This window comes from Nerophis ophidion, linkage group LG26, assembly GCF_033978795.1.
Source record: "Nerophis ophidion isolate RoL-2023_Sa linkage group LG26, RoL_Noph_v1.0, whole genome shotgun sequence".
Classification (NCBI taxonomy): Eukaryota; Metazoa; Chordata; class Actinopteri; order Syngnathiformes; family Syngnathidae; genus Nerophis; species Nerophis ophidion.
Window position 1 is genome coordinate 28,362,367 of NC_084636.1, and position 7,462 is coordinate 28,369,828.

Below are 7,462 nucleotides of genomic sequence, written 5' to 3' on the forward strand. Positions count from 1 at the left end.
GTGCTCCGACGTCCGGCAAAAACAGAAGCTGACACATTGAATAATAGAATACAGCGTTTTTCTGAAATATGACCCATATTAGATGCTGAATAAGTGGGCGGCAACTAGACCATAACTCACAGGTTCAAGTTGCTCCACTGTCACGTCTCCTCAGGCCGCAGTTGGCTCCCTATCCTCTCTCTCACTCGCCCTCTCTCTCTCTCTTTGGCGGAAGCGCAGGCTCAAACAACCCGGTATTACAAGAAAACGTGGAGTTTTTGTACCGCTGTTTTTTTGTTTAGTTTTTTTTTACGTCCCTAACAGGAATTTATTAATGTTGTTTAAAGAAAAAAAAAAAAAAAACACACACACAGGCAGAGGGCACTTTTTAAGACGAGGAAAAAAGGGCAGGGGCTCAAGCACCCATTGGGCCCTATGTGTGCACGTGCCAGTTTGTAGGGCTCAGTAATAACTGCCCCATAGGGCAATGGAAATGAAAATATACACTGATGGAACAACTTCATCAGTTCTCTGTATTATGTGATTCTCTTTCGCTTTACTTCTGTTATGTAATGTGGCTGTTACCTTCATTAACTGGCAGGAGGAGGGGTTGTATAATTATGTCCATGTGACGGGCATGAACAACCATGCCAGACCTCTCCTCCAAACATGCTGTTGCCAGGGAAGCGTACCACCCTTAAAGGCCTACAGAAATGAGATTTTCTTATTCAAACGGGGATAGCAGGTCCATTCTATGTGTCATACTTGATCATTTCGCGATATTGCCATATTTTTGCTGAAAGGATTTAGTAGAGAACATCCACGATAAAGTTCGCAACTTTTGGTCGCTGATAAAAAACCTTTGCCTGTACCGTAAGTAGCAGACGATGTGCGCGTGACGTCACGGGTTGTAGAGCATTGTTTGTAATCATGGCCACCAGCAGCTAGAGCGATTTTGGCCGAGAAAGCGACGATTTCCCCATTAATTTGAGCGAGGATGAAAGATTTGTGGATGAAGAAAGTGAGAGTGAAGGACTATAAGGGAAAAAAAAAAAAAGACGAGGACAGTGGGAGCGATTAAGATGTTATTAGACACATTTACTAGGATAATTCTGGAAAATCCCTTATCTGCTTATTGTGTTACTAGTGTTTTAGTGAGATTATATAGTCATACCTGAAAGTCGGAGGGGTGTGGTGACCGCCAGTGTCTCTGAGGGAAGCCACGGAGGAGCCAAGAGAGTCGCAGCTGCCTCTTTGACAGCTCCAGGAGTAACGACACAAGCTTCGCTCATGTCTACGGTAAGAGCCGACTTATTACCACCATTTTCTCACCGAAACCTGCCGGTTGACATGTGGTAGAGAACAATGTTCGCTTGACCGCTCTGTTCCATATTAAAGCTTCACCGTCATATTTACGGAATGTAAACAAAGAAACACCGGGTGTGTTTCTTTTGCTACAGCCGACCGCAATACACCGCTTTCTACCAACATCGTTCTTCTTTGTTGTCTCCATTATTAATTTAACAAATTGAAAAAGATTCAGCAACACAGATGTCCGGAAATCTGTGTAATTATGCGATTAAAATAGACTACTTATAGCTTGGATCGGGATGGAAGAAGATGTCCGCTACAACCGGTGACGTCACACGCACGCATCATCATACGCGTCATTATTCCGTGACAGTTGTACACCACGATGTTAAATGAATTATATTTCCCTAATTATTTTTTGTTTTTTAGTTATTTGGTTGTGTTTATTAAATTTAGCTGACTTTTTGGTCACCAAAAACGCTAGTCATTGATCCTGTATTTGAAAAAAATAAAATGCCCTGCTGTCATTTAAGACCTTAATCAAAAAAACATTCTGCTGTTTTTTAGGATTCTGCAAATGCAAGTCAAAGATTTGTATATGACAGGACTGTGCCACTATTTTTTTAAAACCGTTGCAAAATAAGCATTTCTATTCTAATCTTTTTTTTGGGAAGCTGTTGCAAAAACCCTCATCAAAGATCCTCTATATATGACCGTGTCACACTGCTGTTTGAAGGTATCTGTTGCAAGTCAAAAAATTGTGCCAGTGAGTTCTGTTGTATTTATAAAAGACATGCTAAAATGAAAAAATAAAAATACAATTTCTGATGATAGTTTATCAATCCGCTACAACAATGCTAATTTTAAAAAAGCCTCCACGTGACCTCTGTTGCAAAATACAAGTCAAAGATCCTAGTATTTACAGCAGTGCTCTGCTGTTTTTAAAAATACATACCTGATGTTTTTGGTAATCTGCTGCAAAAATACAAAATCAAATATGTTACTTGCAGGAGTGCTCGGTTTTTTAAAAGATCTACTGCAAAAAGACAATTTTTGCTCTTAAGGAATCTACTGCAAAAACATGTTAAAAAAAATCTACATAACAGTAGAGCTCTGCTGTTTTTAGGAATCTGCTAGTCAAAGATTATACGTAGGACAGGACTGCTTTTTAGGAATCTTTTGCAAAAGGGCAAGACAAAGATCTTAATTGCAGGAGTACTCTGCTGTTTTTTCCCAAAAATATACTGCAAAAATACATGGTTTTAGGATTCTGCTGTAGTTTTGTCATACAGCAAAACCCTGTATGACACAAGAGTTTTGTTTATAGGGACGTACTGAAAAAATGCTGCTCAAAGCTCTTTCGTGACAGAATTGTACTGTTTTGTATTGTACACTAATCAACAATCTTCTACATGGCATTATCATGCCTCTAATCTTTAGAATTTGCTACAGAATGCAAATCAAAGATCATGTTCATAGCAAGAGTGATCTGGTGTTTTCAAAGACCTACTACAAAAAACAAATGTCTGCTGCTTTTAGTGCCAAAACATAAGGTAAAAATTATACACATGACAGCAAAACTGCAAAACCGCTACCCGCTCTCTAGTTTTAAACTGAAGTCGCTGGATGGTCTGATGCCATCCATTGAATAGACCTGCCCCAAACAATAACATGCACAATGTCTGTTTATTAGGTTGTCTTTAAAAATGGCTTTGCTACGGCCTGACTGACTGGTAATACTATTGTTTGCATGTACAAGAATCTGCCTTGAATTACCACACCAAAGCATGCACACACACACACACACACATTCATTACATATGCTCTGACCTTGACACATTTTTTCCATTGGTCTTTGTCTCTCTAGTCTTCGCTCTCTCATAGCAAAACAAAACCTTCCAGAGATTAGGGCGACAATTAAGTTGTAGGGAAGTACTGACATTAGGGCTTACCGTAAAAATCCTTCTTCTGACGTGAGGGTTGCCAACTACCTGAAAAATAAATAAAGCACAGTTTGAATGTCTAGAGCAGGGGTCTCAAACTCCGTTTACCTGGGGGCCACTGGATGCAGAAAATGGGTGAGGCTGGGCCGCAAGAAAAGATTTCTTTAAAAACATCTAACATGCACTTTTTAATGAATTCACCTTCAATCCAATCCAATCCAATCCACTTTATTTATATAGCACATTTAAACAATAACGTTTCCAAAGTGCTGCACAGCCATGTTAAAAACAATATTATGCTCCACCAATGACTGAATAAAACAAAAAATGAATAAAAATAAAACCAATAAAAACAATATAAAAACAAATATGATTAAAAACTATTTTAAAGGGTAAAATCAATTAAAACAGTAAAATAAAAATAAAAGTGTATAAAAAACACAGAGGACAACAGAGGACAGAGGACCACACAACTCACGTAGTGTTAAAAGCCAAAGAATAAAAGTGGGTCTTAAGACGAGACTCTAAACACTTCTTTGAATGGCTTTCCCCCCTGAGCAACATTCTTTCCAACTCTCGCGATCGTTCCGGGAAACACCCGAATATCAGTGCCCCTCCCGACAATCTCCCAGGGCAATCATTCTCCCGGTTTTTGCCCGGACAACAAAATTAAGGTGATGGCACTGCCTTTAGTGTTCTCTACAACCTGCCGTCCCATCCGCTTTTCCACCATACAAACAGTGTGCCGGCCCAGTCTCATATAGTATGAGGCTTCTGCAGACCCATGAAAGTGACTGCAAGACATACTTGATCAACAGCCACACAGGTCAAACTGAGGGTGGCCGTATAAATAACTTTATCACTGTTACAAATATGCGCCACAGTGTGAACCCACAACAAACAAAATTGACAAACACAGTGGGGGGTGTATATTGTAGCCCGGAGGAGTTAGGGCTGCATTGGATTCTGGGTATTTTTTCTGTTGTGTTTGTGTTTATGTATGTTCTCCCAAAATGTGTTTGTCATTCTCGTTTGGTGTGGGTTCAGAGTGTGGCACATATTTGTAACAGTAATGAAGTACTTTATATGGCCACCCTCAGTGTGACCTGTGTGGCTGTTGATCAACTCTGTCTTGCAATCGCTTACTGTGTCTACAGAATCCAATTACAACTTGTGGTTGGACTTGCACACTGTTTGTACAGGTTGTAGAGGACGTTATGGGGAGTGCCTCCACGGTGTCCCCTTAATATTGATGTTGGGGTGAAAATCGGGAGAATGATTACTCCTGGAGGGGCACTGAAAATTGGGAGTCTCCCGGAAAAATCGAGGGTATACAAGTATGACGATGTAAAGCGCCATTCATACAAAACTTGCGGGCTGCACCAACAATACATTTTCACATTAAGGTTCGGGCCGCATATTAACGGCAATTGCGGGCCGCGTGATTGATACCCATGGTCTAGAACTGGAATTTAATAAGATACACGTTTTGGAGTAGTACTAACACGGTAATCAAATTGTTTGAATACGATTTTTTTTGGTGCATATAACAGAATAAAATAAAAGTTGAATAAAGGGAACGCCTTAGGGGACACAATTGCGTGATTATTTAGCTTAAAGGCCTACTGAAATGAGATTTTCTTATTCAAACGGGGATAGCAAGTCCACTCTAGGTGTCATACTTGATCATTTCCCGATATTGCCATAATTTTGCTGAAAGGATTTAGTAGAGAACATCGACAATAAAGTTTGCAACTTTTGGTCGCTGATAAAAAAGCTTTGCCTGTAGCAGACGATGTGCGCGTGACGTCACCGGTCTGAGGCCTCCTCACATCCTCACATTGTTTATAATCATAGCCTCCAGCAGCAAGAGCTATTCGGACCAAGAAAGCGACAATTTCCCCATTAATTTGAGCGAGGATGAAAGATTCTTGGATGAGGAAAGTTAGTGAGGCACTAAAAAAAAAAAAAAAAGCGACGGCGGCGGCAGTGGTAGTGTTTTAGATATAATTAGACACATTTACTAGGATAATTTTGGAAAATCCCTTATCTGCTTATTGTGTTAATAGTATTTTAGTGAGATTAGATGAGTAAAGTCATACCTGAAAGTCGGATGGCTGCAGTGAACGCCAATGTTTCAGAGAATGCCGATGAGGAGCCAAGATCACAGATGCTTTTTGACAGCTACAGGAGAAGGTCCCATAATCCACTGATGTCTCCGGTAAGAGCCGACAATTTTCCCATCCAAAAACGTATGTATTGACGTAGAGAAACATTTTCGCTTGACCGCTCTGTGTTAAAGCTTCACAACAAAAACAAAGAAACACCGGCTGTGTCTCGGTGCTAAAGGCAGCCGCAATCCACCGCTTTCCACCAACAGCATTCTTCTTTATAGTCTCTATTATTAATTGAACAAATTGCAAAAGATTCAGCAACACAGATGTCCAAATTACTGTGTAATTATGCGATGAAAAGAGACGACTTTTAGCCGTAAATGCTGCTGGGCTAATTAATATGTCCCCTCCAACCAATAACGTCAGAAACACATCATACACGTCATCATTCCGCGACGTTTTCAACAAGAAACTCCGCAGGAAATTTTTAATTGTAATTTAGTAAACTAAAAGGCCATATTGGCATGTGTTGCAATGGATGGAATATTTCATCATTGATATATAAACTATCAGACTGCGTGGTCGGTAGTAGTGGGTTTCAGTAGGCCTTTAATGTTCGCATTGAATACTGGCCTGAGGATCAAACCCACAAAAATTGTGTAGTTCCACAAAAAAGTCAGTCAATTCTGCTATTTCTCTTGTTGGTAGGCGAGTGAGAAAAGGCTGGAATTTTTTTTTTTTTTTACCCTCACAGTGGGCCCTGCGATGAGGAGGCGACTTGTCCGATTGTAGCTGAGATAGGCGCCAGCGCCCCCAGGGACCCCGAACGGGAATAAGCGGCAGAAAATGGATGGATGGATGGACCCTCACAGTGACAAAGTTTGCATCCCAGTATGAGGTGCCTTCTTTATTTTCTAAATATTTTGTATTTCGAGGGACGTTTAGCAACCGACGCCCTATTTTCACATTGCCCTATTGCATCATGTGTCTTGCAGACATGAACAGGATTAGCACTTAGTATACCATGAAGGTAAAAACCGGCAGATGGGCTGTGAATACAACGCAAGGTAATTATCACTGTCTTTACAGTCAGCTGAATGCTGTTGTTGGAATATATTGTAGGCTTGTAATAGAGGTGGAAAATAACATAAAAGCCATCATTTATGCACGTTTATCATGCTGAATACGTGATCTCCTTCTGTTCAGATAAAAATGAGTCACTCTTATCTAATATTCTTCTAAGACGCTTGGCTTTTTTTTTTTTATTATCTCATAATCTCTTCTGGTTCCCGGAGTAGATTAGTGTTCATTCCTCTAGCCTTGCGTCAGGCCTCGTCATCGATTGGCGGAGAGAATGTGTGGAAACAAATGTGATACAGTAAATGTCAACTTTAATTTGTCATTTAAATATGGCAAACAAGGACATGTGGGGGGAGGGTTATACTTCATCCATCTAGTCACCTGTGGTATCAACAGCTGTTGAGGGAGGACATTTACAAAATGGCACACAGTTCAACGTGAACTGGAGGTCAGTTTGTTTGGCTCAATGGATGAGTCATATTTAAAATCACCTTCGTTGTAAGTGTCCTTAATTAGAGGGTATAGGTGACATCCCATCAGGAAAGGGTGTGTACTTGTAATGCGATCGCTCTTCTCAAGTTCTTAAAGCACTTACTTCCATGTGTGGATAATATGTATTGGCCCTGCTGTGATGTAGATTTTGCCCCACAGTCACATTTACATTCTGCGTATGTTTGTGGAGCCGTTCCCATATCTTTTAATGCACAGCACAGGACACATAGCAAGAGTGGTCCTCAGGTCTTGTTGATCAGGGGCAATAGCTCCACAGCCACAGATCCACTATTAACCAGTAATATCACAGTCAAAATGAAAGCTTGTTCCCATAGGCACCATAAACTGTTAATAATGTTTAGACAAAAGTGTATATTATATATACTATTATATATATATAGTATTTATATAGGTGTGTGTGTGTGTGTGTGTGTGTGTGTGTGTGTGTGTGTGTGTGTGTGTGTGTGTGTGTGTGTGTGTGTGTGTGTGTGTGTGTGTGTGTGTGTGTGTGTGATAGATATGTGTGTATTTTGGGTATATGCA

The 7,462-nt window shown here is 40.3% G+C and overlaps 1 long non-coding RNA gene across 1 annotated transcript in view; it reads left to right on the plus strand.

Annotated features, from left to right (window-relative positions):
- The window catches only part of LOC133543442 (uncharacterized), a 74,557-nt gene extending 68,078 nt beyond the window's left edge, over positions 1–6,479 (plus strand). The window contains exon 3 of the long non-coding RNA XR_009804378.1: positions 6,102–6,479. This is a non-coding gene — a long non-coding RNA (uncharacterized LOC133543442). The remainder of the gene's footprint in view (positions 1–6,101) is intronic.
- The last annotated feature ends 983 nt before the right edge of the window (positions 6,480–7,462 follow it).